Consider the following 22557-nt stretch of genomic DNA (forward strand, 5'->3'; position numbering starts at 1 on the left):
AATCACTTCTGAGTGCAGCAACTCCTTTGTTTCAGCATCATTTCCTCAGTTCAGACAATAAAGGCTCACTAAAAAAAATAAATACAAAGACCCTGATTCTCATTTGCACTAAGGTCTCTTTTATACTGCCAGAATGTTGTATAGGGCCCTTAGTGTAAATAAGAATCAAGCCCCCAGAAGCCTTTTTTCATATTCAGTAGAATCAGAGCACAAAGGCAAAGACTTTTAATTAAAAAAAACTCAAATAAACTTGGGGAAGTTAAATCACTGTGGATCTCAGCATGTTAGAAAAGCTACAGATTGGTGGCCAACGTGAATGGACTTAGCTCACTTCCTAATAGATTGGTGTCCACATTACAAAAAAACCGAAACAAAACCACCACATGCTAAAGTAAAACTAATAAGGATTAGGAATCACCATGTTTCAGGGCAAAAAGTTAATCATCAGCTGTGGTCAGGAAGAAATATATGCCTCCCCCCCAATACACAATAATGCACAAGATTAGTATCCTCAGGAGTGCATACCCCTCTTCACTCTACTGCAAATATCTCTGGCTGCAAAAGGCAGCTCCTTTCCAGATCTCCTTGACCAGCTGCGAATCTTCTCAAGTCAGAGTATATTGCTCTGCATCCCTACAGCTTCTTGGGATGCCAGGGAAAGAATTAAGCACCTAATGAAAATCTTATAGAAGATGATCTTCAGTAGCAAGCATTGCTGCCTGTTCCCTGCTCTCTGCCCTGGCAAATTCATTTAAAGGGAACCACAAGCAGTTCTGGCAAGAATGACAGCAGTGTCAGAGGAGATTTTCTGCCTGAATGAAGAAAGAAAGAAGAAAATCAGGGGAGACAAAATATGAGGCAATTTTCAGAGTTAAACACTTTGGAGAGGGAAAAAAAGAAAGGATTAGGATAGGTATTTTACTGTATCTGACTTTCACATATTTTAAAAGTGTTAATTTTAATTACAACCACATTTAAGGACCAGATTCTCACTTCAATTAGGCATGACATCATTGGGAGCTGCAAGTGTATATCTAATGAAAAAATCTGGCTTAACTCTGCATACCTTTCCTACTTACTTTTCTCTTAAATTTCCATATACTTTTTTAAGGGTCAGAACCTGTGGATTTAGGATATAGGCCAGTTTGTCCTAAATGTGCCTTAGAACAGAGGATTGAGCTTTTTGGGGCAAGTTTTCGGAGACGCTTCAACCAAACTAATTTTGTAACCACCATTGTAGATGCAAGTGGTAAAATACAGAAATCTAATTACCTGTTTTACCCAATCTAGTTAGTTTGGTGTATAAACCCTACCATTTGTTCCTGTAGTTAGTTTCAGGCATGAAATTAGAGGCCAGTTGTGAAGACTTGGCTCAGAAGCACCAATTTTGCCCTTACATACACAGGTATAACTCCCATTACAGCGTCACCCCCATTATGAAGTGCATCCATGAAAGCCAAGGTGGAGTTGGGTTCTCTCATCCCTTTGGGCCAGCTGTTCTCATGCAAGTGGACTGCAAAGCTGATGCATGAACCCATGGGGAATACCCACAGTGCCAGGAACCTTCTGTGGGAGTCACAGAACCAGCTCTGCATACCTTTTCCCTAACAGGAAGCCATAGCACAAGGAGCTTTTCAGGGCATTCTTATGCCCTAGTTATTCTCCACAGCTGCAGTGGCCTATAGGTACCATTGCAGTAGGAGCAAAAGTTAGGGCAGCTGTCACCTGCACTGAGGGCCTAATTGATCATTTGGCAGCCCTCTGAATAGGAGAGGTGAAAGCCCTCCAGTCCTTTGCAAGTGCTGACACAGGACTGAATTCCCCTGTTAATGTTTATATCCCACAGTTATGAAATCTATTACCTTTTCACATTCAGAGACGAATCTGAGTTTTTAAATCAAAACTGAACTGAGTATGTCTGATGCTTTATATTGCATTGAGTTTAGGAAACCCCAGGATCTGTGGGGGTGTATAATTTAAAAAATATTTATTAATTTATAGTAAAAACATCCCTGTTTTAGTGTTTTCTAATGCTATGTCTCCTTTCTCCACCCCATTGTCTGTCTTGTCTATTTAGATTGTAAGCTCTTCAGGGCAAGGGCTGTCTACAAGTGTATTGGGACAGTGCCTAGCATGATGGGGCCCTGTCATTGGTCAGTTCCTAGGCACTATCGTAAAAATAATAGAATGTAATATTATTTTGAATGTGGTTTTTTTCCTTTTTTTTTAGTCATGTCACCTTAATGCTCACTTTGGTTCCCCCTTCTTCTTTCAGACTTCCTGCTCTGACTCCAGACTTCAGCAGATTTCTACCTGACATCAGTGCTTGCATGGTTTTTCAAAAGCACTTCACCCACCATAGTGCTTCTTTTCAACATTTGGTTGGGTTTTTTTAATTAATAAAAGTCAAATTGTGAGGGGTCTTTAAAGCTCAGGGTTTTTTTAAAAAATAAAAAGTTAAAAAGCTGTAAAAAGTCAGGGGGATAGTTTCTGAAAGTGACAGTTGAGCTAGTGCCATCAAAGGAATAGAAAAAATCATTTTTTTTCAGCAGAGACTGTCAGTGGGTTTTAATGCTGCTTCATTTATGGCTGTTTCAAGGTTGATTTTCATTTCTCATTAGAGAAAAAAAATCTAGAGAATCAAACGCTTTTCACTAAAATGTGAAAGTTAAAAGCAGTAGTGTCCTGGGTACAGAACTGTTCAAAGCTGTGCTGGGTAATACTGGTAACTATTTGCCATGTAATTGTGTATCAGGATTCAACCTAAAGGATCCCAAAACACTTTATAAACTGATACACATGTGTAAAGGCATCATTTCATTTATCACAGAAATACAGTAACCTGCAGGGGAGAGGCAGCAGCAGTGAGCAGCTGTTCTACACAATACTTTAGGACATGGTGTGAAGAAGAATACCCGAATTCAAATGAAACTACAGGTTGATTTTAGGAAGGAGGTAAGTAATTTGGCTGGGTCACTCAGGGGTTAACTTTTCTACTCTTACAAATGCTGCTATCTGTTTTTAATCACTGCAAGTGGTCAAGTTCCTTATTTTACATCTTAGGCAGATGGCAGAGGCCCAGATCCTCAACTGTGGCCAAAGAATGTACAGCACAACTTGTGTGTGTGTGTGAAGGAGTGGCCTTAAGACACTTTTGCAGTCCCCTAATCATTGTCCAGTTGTGTGCTGGAATAAGTTAGAGCCTGAATGCGACTGGGGATTACCAGGGTACAGGGAATCCCCAGTCATGCTCCCGTTTTATATGGAAGGGGAATGCTGCAGGAGCCATTACACCAGCTCTACAACACAGTGGATCACCCATGCTGGAGTGATCCTCCTGTAACCATCTACACTGGCTTTTGGACCAATGGCAGCATGGCACAAAGTGGCCCTAATGCATGGAAGAATCTGGGTCACCAACTTCAAAAACACAATTTCCCATGCCAAAATTCTGGTTCAGTGCTGCTTCTGAAGGAGGTGTGCCATCTACTGAATCACCTATGCCACTTCCTGCAGAACCTGGTGTTCCTTGGAGGTCTCCCATTCAACTATTGATAAGATAGGCAGCGCTGGGCTTTGTGAGAGCTAATAGACTCACCGCCCAAGATGTAAGTAGAATTGAGGCTTGAACGTAGCCTAAAAGAGCCAATGTATAAATCAAGCTTTAAAATTCCAAGTAGTTATAAGAAAATAAGAATGGCCATACTGGGTCAGACCAAAGGACCATCTAGCCCAGTATCCTGTCTTTCGACAGTGGCCAATGCCAGGTGCCCCAGAGGGAATGAACAGAACAGGTAATCACCCCCACGTGATCGCCCCCTTTTTGCCCATTCCCAGCTTCTGGCAAACAGAGGCGAGGGACACCATTCCTGTCCATCCTGGCTAATAGCCAATGATGGACCTATCCTCCATGAACTTATCTACTTCTTTTTTGAACCCTGTTATAGACTTGGCCTTCACAGCATCCTCTGGCAAGGAGTTCCACAGGTTAACTGTGCATTGTATGAAAAATACTTCCTTTTGTTTGTTTTAAACCTGCTGCCTATTAAGTTCATTTGGTGACCCATAGTTCTTCTGTTATTAGGAGTAAATAACAGTTCCTTATTTACTTTCTCCACACCAGTCATGATTTTATAGACCTTTATCATATCCCCCCCAGTTGTCTCTTTTCCAAGCTGAAAAGTCCCACTATTATTTTTTTTTGAGATGGGGCAACCACATCTGCATGTAGTATTCAAGATGTGGGCCTACCATGGATTTATATAGAGGCAATGTGATAATTTCTGTCTTATTATCTATCCTTTTGTTAATGATTCCCAACATTCTCTTCGCTTTTTTGACTGCCACTGCACATTGAGTAGATGTTTTCAGAGAACTAGTCACAATGACTCCAAGATCTTTCTTGAGTGGTAACAGCTAATTTAGACCACATCATTCTATATGTATAGTTGGGATTATGTTTTTCACTGTGCATTACTTTGCATTTATCAACATTGAAGTTCATCTGCCATTTTGTTGCCCAGTCACGCAGTTTTGAGAGATCCTTTTGTAGCTCTTCACAGTCTGCCTGGGACTTAACTATCTTGAGTAGTTTTGTATAATCTGCAAATTTTGCCACCTCACTGTTTACCCCTTTTTCCAGATCATTTATTAATATGTTAAATAGGACTGGGCCTAGTATTGTTAAATAGGACTGGGCCCAGTCCACCTGGGGGACACCACTATTTACCTCTCTCCATTCTGAAAATTGACCATTTATTCCTGGCATTTGTTCCCTATCTTTTACCCAGTTACCAATCCATGAGAAGACCTTCCCTCTTATCCCATGACAGCTTTCTTTGCTTAAGAGCCTTTGGTGAAGGACCTTGTCAAAGGCTTTCTGAAGATCTAAGTACACTATATCCACTGGATCCCCTTTGTCCACATGCTTGTTGACCGCCTCAAAGAATTCTAGTAGATTGGTGAGGCATGACTTCCCTTTACAAAAACCATGTTGACTCTTCCCCAACAAATTATGTTAATATATGTGTCTGACAATTTTGTTCTTTACTGTAGTTTCAACTGGTTTGCCCGGTACTGAAGTCAGGCTTATTGGCCTGTAATTGCTGGGATCAACTCTGGAGACCTTTTTAAAAATTGGCATCACATTAGCTTTCCTCCAGTCATTTGGTACAGAAGCTGATTTAAATGATAGGTTACAGACTACAGTTAGTAGTTCTGCAATTTCACATTTGAGTTCCTTCAGAACTCTTGGGTGAATACCATCTGGTCCTGGTGACTTATTACTGTTTAGTTTATCAATTTGTTTCGAAACCTCCTCTAATAATACCTCAATCTGGGACAGTTCCTCAGATTTGTCACCTAAAAAGAGGAATGGCTCAGGTTTGGGAATCTCCATCACATGCTCAACTGTGAAGACCAATGCAAAGAATTGATTTAGTTTCTCTGCAGTGGCCTTATAATCCTTGAGTGCTCCTTTAGCATCTCAATCATCCAGTGGCCCCACTGGTTGTTTAGCAGGCTTCCTGTTTCTGATGTACTTAAAAATATTTTGCTATTACTTTTTGAGTCTTTGGCTAGCTGTTCTTCAAATTCTCTTTTGGCCTTTCTAATTATATTTTTACATTTCATTTGCTACAGTTTATGCTCCTTTCTATTTTCCTCACTAAGATTTAACTTCCACTTTTTAAAGGATGCCTTTTTACCTCTCACTGCTTCTTTTACTTTGTTGTTTAACCACGGTGGCACTTTTTTGTTTCTTTTACTATGTTTTTTTCATTTGGGGTATACATTTAAGTTGAGCATCTGTTATGGTGTGTTTAAAAAGTTTCCATGCAGCTTGTAGGGATTTCACTTTTGGCGCTGTACCTTTTAATTTCTGTTTAACTAACTTCCTCATTTTTGTGTAGTCCCCCTTTCTGAAATTAAATGATACGGTGTTGGGCTGCTGTGGTGTTTCCCCCGCCATAGGGATGTTTTGATTTAATTATATTATGGTCACTGTTACCAAGCAGTCCAGCTATATTCACCTCTAGGACCAGATCCTGTGCTCCACTTAGGACTAAATCAAGAATTGCCTCTCCTCTTATGGGTTCCAGGACTAGCTGCTCCAAGAAGTAGTCTTTAAGGTGTCAAGAAACTTTATCTCTGTAACCTGTCCTGAGGTGATATGTACCCAGTCAATATGAGGATAGTTGAAATCGCCCATTATTATTGATTTTTTTTATTTTAATAGCCTGTCTAATCTACCTGAGCATGTCACACTCACTATCACCATCCTGGTCAGGTGGTCAGTAATAGATCCCTACTGCTATATTCTTATTATTAGAGCATGGAATTACTATCCATAGAAATTCTGTTGTACTGTTTGGTTCATATAAGATTTTTACTTCATTTGATTCTACTCTTTCTTTCACATATAGTGCCATTCCCCCACCAGCATGACCTGTTCTGTCCTTCTGATATATTTTGTGCCCTGGTATTACTGTGTCCCATTGATTCCACCAAGTTTCTGTGATGCCTGTTATATCAATATCCTCATTTAAAATGAGGCAAGACTTCTAGCATTGGTATATAAGCACTTTAAAAACTTGTCACTTTCTAGCTGTCTGCTATTACATGATGTAATTGAATGGGACTTTTCTTCATTTGACTGTTTCTCATCAGATCCTACCTGTATTTTATCATCTTCCATCCTCTCCTCCTTACTAGGACATAGAGAATCTCCATTAATAGATCCTCCCGTAAGGGATGTCACTGTCCAAACCACATGCTCCTCTGCACCTGTCGCTTTCCCCCAATCCTTAGTTTAAAAACTGCTCTACGACCATTTTAATTTTAAATGCCAACAATCTGGTTCTATTTTGGTTTAAGTGGAGCCCATCCTTCCTGTATAGGCTCCCCCTTTCCCAAAAGTGTCCCCAGTTCCTAATAAATCTAAACACCTCCTCCCTACACCATTGTCTCATCCACGCATTGAGACACCTCATTTAAATAGCTTAAAATAAAAATTAAAAAATTGAGATTCAAACTTTTTCTATCAGAATGAATGGTGACCTCCAGTATCTGCCAACCTCCAGTATCTACCAATGGCAAAGCCATTCACATGGATGGAGACCCTCTCTGTTCTCTGTAGCATCACAGCTTTTGTAGTGCCTTTCACCTTTTGATGTCCTGGAAACTCTTCTTAGGAGCGAGAGGGGTGTCATGTCACAGTGGTGGAAATGGCATAAATTAATGCTGACAGGGTTAAGGAGGTGCTTCTGGGTCACCATTGAAAGCCGGCCATAGAGCTGACATTCCCTGCTCTGCATCCATCCTCTTGTCAGGATCTGCAGCTGTTCACTCTCTTCCACTTGCAGAAGCAGAAGGGAACATATGGCTCAGTATATTCATGTTTTACATCTTGCTCTTCTTTCCCCATGACCTGTTTAAGAGAATGTGTCAAAAATCTTGCCTTTTTCAGTTGGATTTGGAGATGACTATTACTGGGTACAAATTGATGGTGTCTGTTCTGTTTAGAATTAAAAAAAAAATTCTTAACCCAATAGACAAACATAATTTGGGATCAGTTCTGGTGCATCAAGTTTAAAGTACAAATTTTAAAAAGTCATTACAAAGAGTAAACTAAATTTCCCATTCCTTTTTACTATAATTATTTTTTTCATAAAATAAAAATGCATTCAATAAAATGCACACAAAATAATTTTCATATTTTCATTATAGACATTCCTTGGTAAATACAAAAGATCCGTATTATTACAGCAATAAGACACAACAAGGTATACGTTGGCCATTAATACACTTCCTGGGTGGTTGAAGTTACTCGGCCTTTTGCTTCACAATGCGTATAAGGCACATTTTAATAGACCATTAAAACATGGCCTATTGTGTCTTATTGCTGAAGTAATCTATTATCTGAATTAACAAGAACTGTGCTAGAAGCTCTTTTGGAGTGAAACAAGTGGAATTCAGATGAGACCATATTTCATACTTTTTGCCTGGGAAATGAATGAGAGCACTGTTCTCCAAGTACGATACTCTCCATTTACAGTTGGGAAAACCAGAAACGTCTAGTGTTTCTAAAAAGGTCTAGAACTTTTTGGAAAGATTTTGAGTCAGATTGTCCCCTCTACCTCAGTGGGGTATGTGAATGACTTAATGCATGGATACTTCAGCTATGAACACTATAGAAAAACCAAGGATGGATGGATGGATAGGCATAGAAGGAATGGGTAACATGCCTGCCACAATACCATTCTCTCCACTTCCTCTGGAGTTTTGTAGGTTGGGCCTCTGTAATACTTGAACGTGAGAGAGAATGGATAAGAGGGACAGCTGCTCTCACTGTAATTATTCTCTGTGGACCCTGTAGATTTCTGATTGCGAGTTAATGTGCTTCAAGGATTAACTCCTGCTAGGTCATCTTCATGGACTCTCAGTCCCTAGCCCAGGGGAGGGCAAACTACGGCCTGCAGGCCAGATCCGGCCCATCAGTGCTTTCAATCCAGCCTGTGGGAGTGCCAGCCCCATGACACAGCGGGGCTAAGGCACGCTTCCTGCTTGCCCTGGCCCCGCGCTGCTCCCGGAAGCAGCTGGCACCATGTCCGTGAGGCCCCTGTGGGAGGGAGGGCAGAGGGCTCTGTGGGCTGCCCTCGCCTGCAAACACTGTCCCCCGCAGCTCCCATTGGCTGGCAATGGGGAACTGCGGCCAAAGGGAGCTTCAGGGGTGGTACCCACAGGCTAGGGCAGCATGCGGCCGAGCCGCTTGCCCCACCCCATCCCACCCATGCCAGACATGCTGGCCACTTCTGGCAGAGCGCGGGGCCAGGGCAGGCAGTGAGCCTGCCTTAGCCCCATTGCGCACCACTGCACCCCGGAGCCACTCGAGGTAAGTGGTGCCAGGCCAGAGCCCGCACCTCAAACCCCTCGTGAACCCCGCACCCCAACCCCCTGCCTTGAGTCCCCTAGCCCCCTGCCTTGAGCCCCCTTCCACACTCCTCACCCCCTCCTGCACCCAACCCCCCTGCCCTGAGCTCCCAACCCCCTGCCTTGAACTCCCTGCGGCACACCTCCTGCACCCCAAACCCTGCTCTGAGCCCCCTCCTGCACCAAGCCCCTGCCCTGAGCCCTCACCGCATCCTGCACCCCTCCTGCACCCAGACCCCTTGTCCTGAGCCCCTTCCTGCACCCACCCCCTCTTGCACCCCAACCCCTTGCCCCGAGCCCCTTCCTGCACACCAAACCCCCTCCTACATAAGAACATAAGAACGGCCGTACCGGGTCAGACCAAAGGTCCATCTAGCCCAGTATCCTGTCTACCGACAGTGGCCAATGCCAGGTGCCCCAGAGGGAATGGACCTAACAGGCAATGATTAAGTGTTCTTTCTCCTGCCATCCATCTCCATCCTTTGACAAACAGATGCTACGGACACCATTCCTTAACCATCCTGGCTAATAGCCATTAATGGACTTAGCCACCATGAATTTATCCAGGTCTCTTTTAAATGCTGTTATAGTCCTAGCCTTCACAACCTCCTCAGGTAAGGAGTTCCACAAGTTGACTGTGTGCTGTGTGAAGAAGAACGTCTGTATTTGTTCTAAACCTGCTGCCTACCAATTTCATTTGGTGACCCCTAGTTCTTGTATTATGGGAATAAGTAAATAACTTTTCCTTATCCACTTTCTTCACATCACTCATGATTTTATATACCTCTATCATATCCCCCCTTAGTCTCCTCTTTTCCAAGCTGAAGAGTCCTAGCCTCTTTAATCTCTTCTCATATGGGACCCATTCCAAAGCCCTAATCATTTTAGTTGCCCTTTCCTGAACCTTTTCTAGTGCCAGTATATCTTTTTTGGGATGAGGAGACCACATCTGTACGCAGTATTCGAGATGTGGGCATACCATCAATTTATATAAGGGCAATAATATATTCTCAGTCTTATTCTCTATCCCCTTTTTAATGATGCCTAACATCCTGTTTGCTTTTTTGACCGCCTCTGCACACTGTGTGGACATCTTCAGAGAACTATCCACGATGACTCCAAGATCTTTTTCCTGACTTGTTGTAGCTAAATTAGCCCCCATCATATTGTATGTATAGTTGGGGTTATTTTTTCCAATGTGCATTACTTTACATTTATCCACATTAAATTTCATTTGCCATTTTGTTGCCCAATCACTTAGTTTTGTGAGATCTTTTTGAAGTTCATCACAGTCTGCTTTGGTCTTAACTATCTTGAGCAGTTTAGTATCATCTGCAAACTTTGCCACCTCACTGTTTACCCCTTTCTCCAGATCATTTATGAATAAGTTGAATAGGATTGGTCCGAGGACTGACCCTTGGGGAACCCCACTAGTTACCCCTCTCCATTCTGAGAATTTACCATTAATTCCTACCCTTTGTTCCCTGTCCTTTAACCAGTTCTCAATCCATGAAAGGACCTTCCCTTTTATCCCATGACAGCTTAATTTACGTAAGAGCCTTTGGTGAGGGACCTTGTCAAAGGCTTTCTGGAAATCTAAGTACACTATGTCCACCGGATCCCCCTTGTCCACATGTTTGTTGACCCCTTCAAAGAACTCTAATAGATTAGTAAGACACAATTTCCCTTTACAGAAACCATGTTGACTATTGCTCAACAGTTTATGTTTTTCTATGTGTCTGACAATTTTATTTTTAACTATTGTTTCGACTAATTTGCCCGGTACTGACGTTAGACTTACTGGTCTGTAATTGCCGGGATCACCTCTAGAGCCCTTTTTAAATATTGGCGTTACATTAGCTAACTTCCAGTCATTGGGTACAGAAGCCAATTTAAAGAACAGGTTACAAACCTTAGTTAATAGTTCCGCAACTTCACATTTGAGTTCTTTCAGAACTCTTGGGTGAATGCCATCTGGTCCCGGTGACTTGTTAATGTTAAGTTTATCAATTAATTCCAAAACCTCCTCTAGTGATACTTCAATCTGTGACAGTTCCTCAGATTTGTCACCTACAAAAGCCGGGTCAGTTTTGGGAATCTCCCTAATATCCTCAGCCGTGAAGACTAAAGCAAAGAATCCATTTAGTTTCTCCGCAATGACTTTATTGTCTTTAAGCGCTCCTTTTGTACCTCAATCATCAAGAGGCCCCACTGGTTGTTTAGCAGGCTTTCTGCTTCTGATGTACTTAAAAAACATTTTGTTATTACCTTTGGAGTTTTTGGCTAGCCGTTCTTCAAACTCCTCTTTGGCTTTTCTTATTACACTCTTGCACTTAAGTTGGCAGTGTTTATGCTCCTTTCTATTTGCCTCACTAGGATTTGACTTCCACTTTTTAAAGGAAGTCTTTTTATCTCTCACTGCTTCTTTTACATGGTTGTTAAGCTACGGTGGCTCTTTTTTAGTTCTCGTGTTTCTTAAATTGGGGTATACATTGAAGATGGGCCTCTATTATGGTGTCTTTAAAAAGCGCCCATGCAGCTTGCAGGGATTTCACTTTAGTCACTGTACTTTTTAACTTCTGTTTAACTAACTCCCTCATTTTTGCATAATTCCCCCTTTTGAAATGAAATGCCACAGTGTTGGGCTGTTGAGATGTTATTCACACCACAGGGATGTTGAATGCTATTGTATTATGGTCACTATTTCCAAGCGGTCCTGTTATAGTTACCTCTTGGACCAGCTCCTGCGCTCCACTCAGGACTAAATCTAGAGTTGCCTCTCCTCTTGTGGGTTCCCATATCAGCTGCTCCATGAAGCAGTCATTTAAAGTATCGATACATTTTATCTCTGCATTTCATCCTGAAGTGAAATGTTCCCAGTCAATATGGGGATAATTGAAATCCCCCACTATTATTGAGTTCTTAATTTTGATAGCCTCTCTAATTTCCCTTAGCATTTCATCATCACTATTACTGTCCTGGTCAGGTGGTTGATAATAAATCCCTAATGTTATATTCTTATTAGAGCATGACATTTCTATCCATAGAGATTCTATGGAACCTGTGGATTCACTTAAGATTTTTACTTCATTTGATTCTACATTTTCTTTCACATGTAGTGCCACTTCCCCACTCCCCCCACACGACCTGTTCTGTTCTTCCGATATATTTTGTACCCCGGAATGATTGTGTCTCATTGATTGCTCTCAGTCCATCAGGTTTCTTTGATGCCTATTATATCAATATCCTCCTTTATCACAAGGCACTCTAGTTCACCCATCTTATTATTTAGACTTCTAGCATTTGTGTACAAGCACTTTAAAAACTTGTCACTGTTTATTTGTCTGCCCTTTTCTGATGTGTCAGAATCTTTTTTATGTGAATGTTTATCATCTGATCTGGCCCTTATATTATCCTCTTCCATCCTTTGCTCCTGACTATAACCTGGAGATTCTCTATCATTAGACTCTCCCCTAAGAGAAGTCTCTGTCCGATCCACATGCTCCTGTGCAGCAGTCGGCTTTCCCCCATCTCCTAGTTTAAAAACTGCTCTACAACCTTTTTAATGTTTAGTGCCAGCAGTCTGGTTCCACTTTGGTTTAGGTGGAGCCCATCTCTCCTGTATAGGCTCCCCCCATCCCAAAAGTTTCCCCAGTTCCTAGTGAATGTAAACCCCTCCTCTCTACACCATCGTCTCATCCACACATTGAGACACCCCATCTCCCTGCCCCAGCCCTACATTCATGGCCCTGAATACAATTTACCCACCCAGATGTGTCCCTCAGGCCAAAAAGTTTGCCTACCCCTGCCCTATCCCCTCCCACTAGAGAGGATGATCTAAGGAAAACTTCTATCAACAGTCATGTCATGGAGTTTCTTGGATGCACTGCATCTCCTGTCCCTTCCATGGATATCTTTGCAGGAAATGATGGTTTGACTATTGTGCTTTAAAATCCTAGTGGCTGTGTCCCCGTTTCCTCTCCCTGTATCAACATTCAGTCAGTGTTATCAGAGTTGAAAATTAGTTGCTTCCAAGACTGCAGAGCATGTCAAATTAAAGAAAGGATCTCTTAAACCAGAACAGAGTAATTAAAACACAATCTAAATTTACTCCTCACTCTAGAGATCCTAATCCATTTTCCTGTGTCTGTCTTTTAGATTATAAACCCTTTGTGGCAAGGTTTCTTTTTATATTTGTGTCTTATACTTTTTCAAATAATAATAATAGCAAAATAATAATAATAGCAGCAGCCCCAAAACTAGTCTACAATCATAGTTAGCAAATAGGCCAAAGTATATCTGTATTCTAGTGCATTTAGAAAAAATACATTAGTGCAGCAAATAAGCTATGACAATATAGAGAGATGTGGAAGTGACTCAAAGCAAGTTAGAAAAAAAAAGAATCTCTGTTTATTCAGAACTGAACTAAATGGGGAATCTGACATATTGATCTGACAGTATTAAACCTTAACATTGTATTATTTTGATGGTTTTGTACCTACATACTTTAACATCACAGAGCTAAAACTGTGATGTTGCATGCCCTGTTTATCAAAAAACTGTATGAACAAAAGAGAAGGAATTTGTTTCTTCATCATCTTCATATTTGTGTTGTTGATTCCACATTTTATTTTACATTTTTCATTCAATTAGGATACATTCGGATGCTATTAATTGGAAACACAATGCATTATTAATAATAAGGGAATGTTTCATTTAAGCTTCAGAGCTCTGGTTAGGTGAGGAGCTAAATGCTTCCTGAAAAGGAGACAAGGGTCTTTCAGGAGGTGCTCAGCACCCCTCAGGACTGCACCCCAGATCTCTGATATTTATATTCTATTAATATTTTAAAAGATTTTCAATAATGTTTCTGTTGCCTTCATTAAATAATGTGATGTTTAACATAAGAACATAAGAACATAAGAAAGGCCATACCGGGTCAGACCAAAGGTCCATCTAGCCCAGTATCTGTCTACTGACAGTGGCCAATGCCAGGTGCCCCAGAGGGAGTGAATCTAACAGGCAATGATCAAGTGATCTCTCTCCATGTTTGTTGACCCCTTCAAAGAATTCTAATAGATTAGTAAGACATGATTTCCCTTTACAGAAACCATGTTGACTATTGCTCAACAGTTTATGTTTTTCTATGTGTCTGACAATTTTATTCTTTACTATTGTTTCAACTAATTTGCCCGGTACCGACGTTAGACTTACCGGTCTGTAATTGCCGGGATCACCTCTAGAGCCCTTTTTAAATATTGGCATTACATTAGCTAACTTCCAGTCATTGGGTACCGAAGCCGATTTAAAGGACAGGTTACAAACCTTAGTTAATAGTTCCGCAACTTCACATTTGAGTTCTTTCAGAACTCTTGGGTGAATGCCATCTGGTCCCGGTGACTTGTTAATGTTGAGTTTATCAATTAATTCCAAAACCTCCTCTAGTGACACTTCAATCTGTGACAGTTCCTCAGATTTGTCACATACAAAAGCCAGCTCAGGTTTGGGAATCTCCCTAACATCCTCAGCCGTGAAGACTGAAGCAAAGAATCCATTTAGTTTCTCCGCAATGACTTTATCGTCTATAAGCGCTCCTTTTGTATTTTGATCATCAAGGGGCCCCACTGGTTGTTTAGCAGGCTTCCTGCTTCTGATGTACTTAAAAAATATTTTGTTATTACCTTTGGAGTTTTTGGCTAGCCGTTCTTCAAACTCCTCTTTGGCTTTTCTTATTACACTCTTGCACTTAAGTTGGCAGTGTTTGTGCTCCTTTCTATTTGCCTCACTAGGATTTGACTTCCACTTTTTAAAGGAAGTCTTTTTATCTCTCACTGCTTCTTTTACATGGTTGTTAAGCCACGGTGGCTCTTTTTTAGTTCTTTTACTGTTTTTCTTAATTTGGGGTATACATTGAAGTTGGGCCTCTATTATGGTGTCTTTAAAAAGGCACATGCAACTTGCAGGGATTTCACTTTAGTCACTGTACCTTTTAACTTTTGTCTAACTAACCCCCTCATTTTTGTATAGTTCCCCCTTTTGAAATGAAATGCCACAGTGTTGGGCAGTTGTGTTCTTCCCACCACAGGGATGTTGAATGCTATTGTATTATGGTCACTATTTCCAAGCGGTCCCGCTATAGTTACCTCTTGGACCAGCTCCTGTGCTCCACTCAGGATTAAATCTAGAGTTGCCTCTCCTCTTGTGGGTTCCCGTACCAGCTGCTCCATGAAGCAGTCATTTAAAGTATCGAGAAATTTTATCTCTGCATTTCGTCCTGAAGTGAAATGTTCCCAGTCAATAGGGGGATAATTGAAATCCCCCACTATTATTGAGTTCTTAATTTTGATACCCTCTCTAATTTCCCTTAGCATTTCATCATCACTATTACTGTCCTGGTCAGGTGGTCGATAATAGATCCCTAATGTTATATTTTTACTAGAGCATGAAATTTCTATCCATAGAGACTCCATGGAACATGTGGATTCGCTTAAGATTTTTACTTCATTTGAATCTACACTTTCTTTCACATATAGTGCCACTCCTCCCCCTGCACGACCTGTTCTGTCCTTCCGATATATTTTGTACCCCGGAATGATTGTGTCCCATTGGTTGCTCTCAGTCCACCAGGTTTCTGTGATGCCTATTATATCTATATCCTCCTTTATCACAAGGCACTCTAGTTCACCCATCTTATTATTTAGACTTCTGGCATTTGTGTACAAGCACTTTAAAAACTTGTCCCTGTTTATTAGCCTGCCTTTTTCTGATGTGCCAGATTCTTTTTTATGTGACTGTTTATCATCTGATCCGGCCTTTACATTATACTTTTCAGTCCTCTGCTCCTGACTATAACCTGGAGATTCTCTATCATCAGACTCTCCCCTAAGAGAAGTCTGTGTCCGATCCACACACTCCTCTGCAGCAGTCGGCTTTCCCCCATCTCCTAGTTTAAAAACTGCTCTACAACCTTTTTAATGTTTAGTGCCAGCAGTCTGGTTTCACTTTGGTTTAGGTGGAGCCCGTCTCTCCTGTATAGGCTCCTCCCATCCCAGAAGTTTCCCCAGTTCCTAATGAACGTGAATCCCTCCTCTCTACACCATCGTTTCATCCACGCATTGAGACTCTGAAGCTCTGGCTGCCTACCTGGCCCTGCGCGTGGAACTGGGAGCATTTCCTAAAATGCTACCATAGAGGTCCTGGATTTCAGTCTCTTCCCTAGCAGCCTAAATTTGGCTTCCAGGACATTCCCTATGTCATTGATACCTACATGTACCACGACCACCGGCTCCTCCCCAGCACTACACATAAGTCTATCTAGATGCCTCGAGAGATCCGCAACCTTCGCACCAGGCAGGCAAGTCACCATATGGTTCTCCCGGTCATCACAGACCCAGCTATCTACATTTCTAATAATCGAATCTCCCATTACTAACACCTGCCTTTTCCTAGAAACTGGAGTTCCCTCCCCCGGAGAGGCAACCTCAGTGCGAGAGGCAACCCCAGCACCATCTGGAAGGAGGGTCCCAACTATGGGAAGGTTTCCCTCTGCTCCCATTGACTGCTCTGCTTCCCTGGGCCTTTCTTCCTCCTCAACAGCACAGGAGCTGTCTGAGCGGAGGTGGGACAATTCTATAGTGTCCCGGAAAGCCTCATCAACATACCTCTCTGCCTCTCTTAGCTCCTCCAGTTCCGCCACCCTGGCCTCCAAAGTCCTACATGGTCTCTGAGGGCCAGGAGCTCCTTGCACCGACTGCACACATATGCCACCCGCCCACAGGGCAGGTAATCATACATGCTACATTCAGTGCAATAAACTGGATAGCCCCCACCCTGCTGCTGGGCTTCTGCCTGCATTGTCTCCTAGTTAATGTAAGGGTGGTTTAAAGAAAGAGGTTTTGAATGTAGTTTGGTTTATAGGTTTTAGGATTTTAGGGGGGGACCACAGGGAAGGGGTTACGGCTGGCGAGGGACTCCCGCTCCCTTCCCACTCCCCTTCTAAACTCCCTTGCGAAACTCCCTGTTAGCAGCCCCTGTTCGCAAAGCTCCCTGGTCTTTTGGCTTGTGGTGGCCAAAAGAAAAATCTAATCCTTCCTGTGCTGAGCACCTCTTGCCAGGCATAGAGTGCACTCAGTTCCCAATGAGTCAATAGGTTGAGGACACCTTGCAGAACTGGATTGCCTACCCCATTAGCACCCTCTACTCTCATTGACTTCAGTAGGAGTTGAGAATTCTCAGCCCCTCTGAAGAGGTTTTCAACACCTTTCACAACCAAGCCCTTAATTTCCAGTGAAAATGGCTCATGCAAATGTATATAGGCTTGTAGAAAAAGTCTGTGTTTTCTATTTCAGAAGGTACTTAGTCAAAATGTTGGGTCTGATCTAGTTTACAGCAGTGAAAATCAGAAGTAACAGTGATGGGGTTAACATCAGAGTAAAAGAGATGTAAGTGAAAGGAGAATCAAGCCCTTGTATTTTTTTTATTATTTTTTTTTTTTTTGGGAAGTTCATATCTATTTTCTCTGTGTCAAATGCATTGCTACACAGGGCCCATCCTGCCCTCAGATACACAATAGGAATGATAGGAATTACATCTGTGAAACTGAGGCCAGGATTGGGCCTTTAATTATTTTATTCATTCCAAAATACTTTTAACAAAAGTCCGAGAACGACCATTTTTATTAAATAACTAAAACATAATATGGGCTATTAACTCAAATTTTAGCTAAATGCCTGCATGTTGATTTTGATATGTAATATAGAATCCACTCTGTACCTCACAATCCTTATATTCAGTTTTAAAATTAATTTGTTAGTCATTCTCAATAAATTTCTATTGCATCCATGGGAAAATATGTGAGCCCTCTGGTGGTCAAAACAATACCTTTTGTTTCCCCTGGATGGTATGCTAAAATAGCATATCCTAACAGAAAAAGTGTCTGCTTTATATATTTCAAAGATATTGAATTAAAATTTTGTTAAGATTGTACTTTTATGAAGACTTCTTATATGTTTTTCCTCCATAGGTGATTTTAGACTGATCCTTACTACCCCTGTAAAGCCAAAAGTAATAATATCTGAATCAAAACCTTTGCATTAAAAATAACCAACTTAGGACTTGTCTACACTACAAAATTAAGTTGACCTAACTTATGTTGGCATACATATACCACAGTAATTACATCACTTGTGCATGTTGTTGCCTGAGTTTCAGGGATTTACAGTGTCTACTGTCAGCTGAACTGTCAGTGTGACGCATTGTGGGACAGCTTCTGAAAGCCAGCAACAGTTGATATAAGCAATGCAGTGTCTAAACTGACACTGCGTTGATCTAACTACATCCATGGGCGGCCAATGACCCTGCTGTTCGGAGGCAGGCCAGCCAGCCCCAGCCCCAGCCAGCCTGGGCCAGGGCAGAGCGCCAGGAACTGCAGGATGCAGTCTGGGAGCGGAGTGTAGGCGGGGCCATGCCAAGCTGTTTGAGGAGGCACAGCCTCCCCCTGCCTACGATACCTGCCACCCATGACTACATCGACATTGACTCTGTACCTCTTGTGGAGGTGGCGTTATTAAGTCGGTGTAATGAGCAAGTTACATCAGCAGGAGAGAAATGTAATTAGATTTTTATGGCTCAGAAGGATATCTATTGTTTCCAGAGTTGTTGTAGCCATGTTAGTCCCAGGATATGAGAAAGACAAGTTAGGTGAGGGAATATCTTTTATTGGACCAACTTCTATTGGTGGAAGGTACAAGATTTTGAGCTACACAGAGCTCTTCTTCAGGTCTGGGGAAGGAAGCAGAGTGTCTGAGCTAAATACAAGTTAGGACAGATTGTTAAGCAGAAGATCTAAACTCCCTCATACACTGCCACCACAGCTTCAACAACCACCACCTGTCCATTAAACTCTCTCTGGAACACTCCCACAATAGCATCAACTTCCTGGACACCACAATCAGCTTCAGCAATAGAACCCTACAGACAACCACATACAAGAAACCCACAGATCACCACACCTACCTCCTCAGATCCAGCAATCACCACAGACACCCCCAAAAAATCTGTTATCTACAGCCCGGCATTCAGATACCACAGAATTTGCTCTGAAGAGAAAGTCCAGGATACACACCTAAACCACCTTCACTAAACAAGGACACTCCACCAGAGAAAGAGATTGAAGGTCAGGAGATTCAATACAGGAAAAGGAAACCCACTGACTGCACACCACTAGTTATCACCTACCAGCCCACCCTGGACCCCATACAGGATTTCATCAAACAATTACAACTCATATTTGATGGGGACCACATTCTGATAGAAATCTTTCCTGAATCCCCTCTTCTGGCCTTCAAACAATCCCCACCCCTCCCCGCCTCACCAAGCTCACCATCAGAAGCAAGCTCCCCACAGACCAGGACACACCAACTCAAAGCAGCACCAGACTCTGCCACAACAACAGACACAAAAACTTACAGACATATCTCTACTGCTGCAATGAGCAATTATTCCCACAACATACCTTTCAAGACCCGTGGGTCCTACACATGCCTATCACAAGTGGTGTACAGCATCCAGTGCATCCAATGCCCCAATAACAACTATGTCAGTGAAGCATAGACAATCACTACACTCTCAAATGAACTCACACAGAAAATGATAAAAGATAAAACCACCATATCACTAAGGGGTGAACACTTTTCACAAAGTGATCACTTCATATCTGATCTTTCAATACTTGTCCTCAAGGGAAACCTGCACAACACCTGCACAACAGCATGGGAACTTAAATTCATACCTCTTCTAGACTCCAAAAGCCATGGACTTAGAGATGCTGGTTTAATGGTTCATTACAACAATTTTTAATGTACCACACTACCTGCTACCCTTTATTGCCCACTTCGAACACTTTATGCATATCAATCTAACCCCCAATTGTCCACTTCATTTCAAATGACCACCAACAATGTGCATTACCCATTCTGTTAAATAATCTATCCCAACTTGTATTTTAGCTCTGACACTGCTTCTTTCCCTGGACCTGAAGAAGAGCTCTATGCAGGTCGATAACTTGTATCTTTTACCAATAGAAGTTGGTCCAATAAAAGATATTACCTCACCCACTTTGTCTCAAGGATATCTATAACACTCTTGTCTGATTGATATTAACTTGCCATCTGATAGGGAACACACATCAGAACAAAGTGCCAACAGGCTGGTGTCCTACAGAATCACGGAATATCCACAGTAATCCATCTAAAACTGGAATGTAATTTGCTACTGAACTTTCACACCCATTTATTTATAACAGTTAGAACCTGATTGTGTTTGCACCTGGTTTTTCACTTAAGGATTCATAGAGTTTAAGGCCAGAGGGACAACCAGATCATCTAGTCTGACATCCAGTCTGTCTATCACAGGCCACCAAAACAATCCAGCACCCGCATACTAAGCCAACAACTGAAATTAGACTAAACTATTACAGCTCGATTATCATGTGCCACAGACAGAGAATAGGAGGGACCAAGGTGCAACAGTGCCTGGGGCCCTGCAATGGCAGAGAAATGATTTAGTGTTTCCTATTGCTAACACCTACACTTAGACGCTAAGACCCCTGTCATTAACTGTATGTTAACGTTCAGCAGAATTACAGAAAGGAGCTGACACCCAGTAATTTCAGATAGTCATATTTTTGCCTGAAAAATCTTAGATCATTGATATACTGATTTTTCTCCTCCACAAGCTTGGCCATTTATATTTAAACCAGGATTAAAACCCCAAGTGTATTGTAAGAGCTTTTTAACATACACTGAAGTCAAAGGGAGATTTGCCATCCATTTCAATTGAGCAAAATTAAGCTGTAATTGACCAGCTGCTAACAAAGAAAAATAATTCACATGTCCATGTGTTAATGTATTTTTATTATACCCAAATGTCTAGGTTTATGAATACAAAGAAGGGCCCCCCTGTTAACCCTAATTATGATGTTTTGCCATCTTTATTAACTTGACAGAGGTGTCAGTGCTGCTGTTTTTGTTATCTGGACATGCTCTCTCACGCCCGCCCCCTCCTACCCCATGACTCCCACACACTGCTCTGGCAGCACATATGAACCCTTAATGCACCACAATAGTTTGAGGAAAAGTCCCCCAGCACAGGCACAGTGAACGATCAGCATTCACAGCACTATGCTGCCCACCTCGCAAGTAGAGATGGGCAAAATTTTTCAGCCAAAGTTTTTCTCAGCTGAAAAATGCAGATTTGGATCAAATAAAGCGATCTATGCACTTCCAGTGCTGTGCCTTCATAGAATCATAGAATATCAGGGTTGGAAGGGACCTCAGGAGGTCATCTAGTCCAACCCCCTGCTCAGTGCAGGACCAATTCCCAACTAAATCATCCCAGCCAGGGCTTTGTCAAGCCTGACCTTAAAAACCTCTAAGGAAAGAGATTCCACCACCCTCCTAGTGAAAAAGTTTTTCCTAATATCCAACCTAAACCTCCCCCACTGCAATTTGAGACCATTACTCCTTATTCTGTCATCAGGTACCACTGAGAACAGTCTAGATCCATCCACTTTGGAACCCCCTTTCAGGTAGTTGAAAGCAGCTATCAAATCCCCTCTCATTCTTCTCTTCTGCAGACTAAACAATCCCAGTTCCCTCAGCCTCTCCTCATAAGTCATATGCTCCAGCCCCCAATCATTTTTGTTGCCCTCCGTTGGACTCTTTCCAATTTTTCCACATCCTTCTTGTAGTGTGGGGCCCAAAACTGGACACAGTACTCCAGATGAGGCCTCACCAATGTCGAATAGAGGGGAATGATCACGTCCCTCGATCTGCTGGCAATGCCCCTACTTATACAGCCCAAAATGCCGTTAGCCTTCTTGGCAACAAGGGCACACTGCTGACTCATATCCAGCTTCTCGTCCACTGTAATCCTTAGGTCCTTTTCTGCGGAACTGCTTCCTAGCCATTCGGTCCCTAGACTGTAACAGTGAATGGGATTCTTCCGTCCTAACTGCAGGACTCTGCACTTGTCCTTGTTGAACCTCATCAGGTTTCTTTTGGCCCAATCCTCTAATTTGTCTAGGTCCCTCTGTATCCTATCCCTACCCTCCAGAAGTGGCAGCTCAGAATCAGACCCATTATTTATTTATTAAGTACCAACTTCGTGCTTGGCCCTGTTTTAAATGAGGACATTTCCTACTTTGAAGCTGAGAGTTTATTTGTGTATATAATTTTGTTTCACTTTTGGAGGGACTAGAATGTGGAGAGGGTGATGGCTAGGGAATTTGGGATGAGGGTGGGTATAAATAATAACAACAATAATGGATAATGGCACGGAGGTGGGAGCAGAAGGAGGAGGAGATACATGGGGCAATGAGACTGGCCGTGACCAACAGCACCACAAAACCTAATTACAGCAGAGGAAGTTGGTGAATTTCATATGGCAAAAATGGCACTTGAATACTAACAAGTTCTGCCCCATTATTGTCACATTTTAAATCCATTATGTTTGAGCGAGTTTAAAATTTGGCAGTATAGCAAGGTGGTCTGGCTCCCCGCCGCCCCAGAGGGGGATGAGCCTCTCTTTACACCAAAGTGGGCAGAGCCAGCGAATCCTGCGCCCGCCCTG

At 42.2% G+C, this 22557-nt stretch overlaps 1 long non-coding RNA gene across 2 annotated transcripts in view; it reads left to right on the forward strand.

Moving 5' to 3' along the window:
* The window catches only part of LOC123364937, a 38994-nt gene that overhangs the window by 8092 nt on the left and 8345 nt on the right, over positions 1-22557 (forward strand). For both annotated transcript variants that reach the window (XR_006577365.1, XR_006577363.1), the window contains exon 2: positions 2831-2955. This is a non-coding gene — a long non-coding RNA (uncharacterized LOC123364937). The remainder of the gene's footprint in view (positions 1-2830; positions 2956-22557) is intronic.

Source organism: Mauremys mutica, chromosome 2, assembly GCF_020497125.1.
Source record: "Mauremys mutica isolate MM-2020 ecotype Southern chromosome 2, ASM2049712v1, whole genome shotgun sequence".
NCBI lineage: Eukaryota > Metazoa > Chordata > Testudines > Geoemydidae > Mauremys > Mauremys mutica.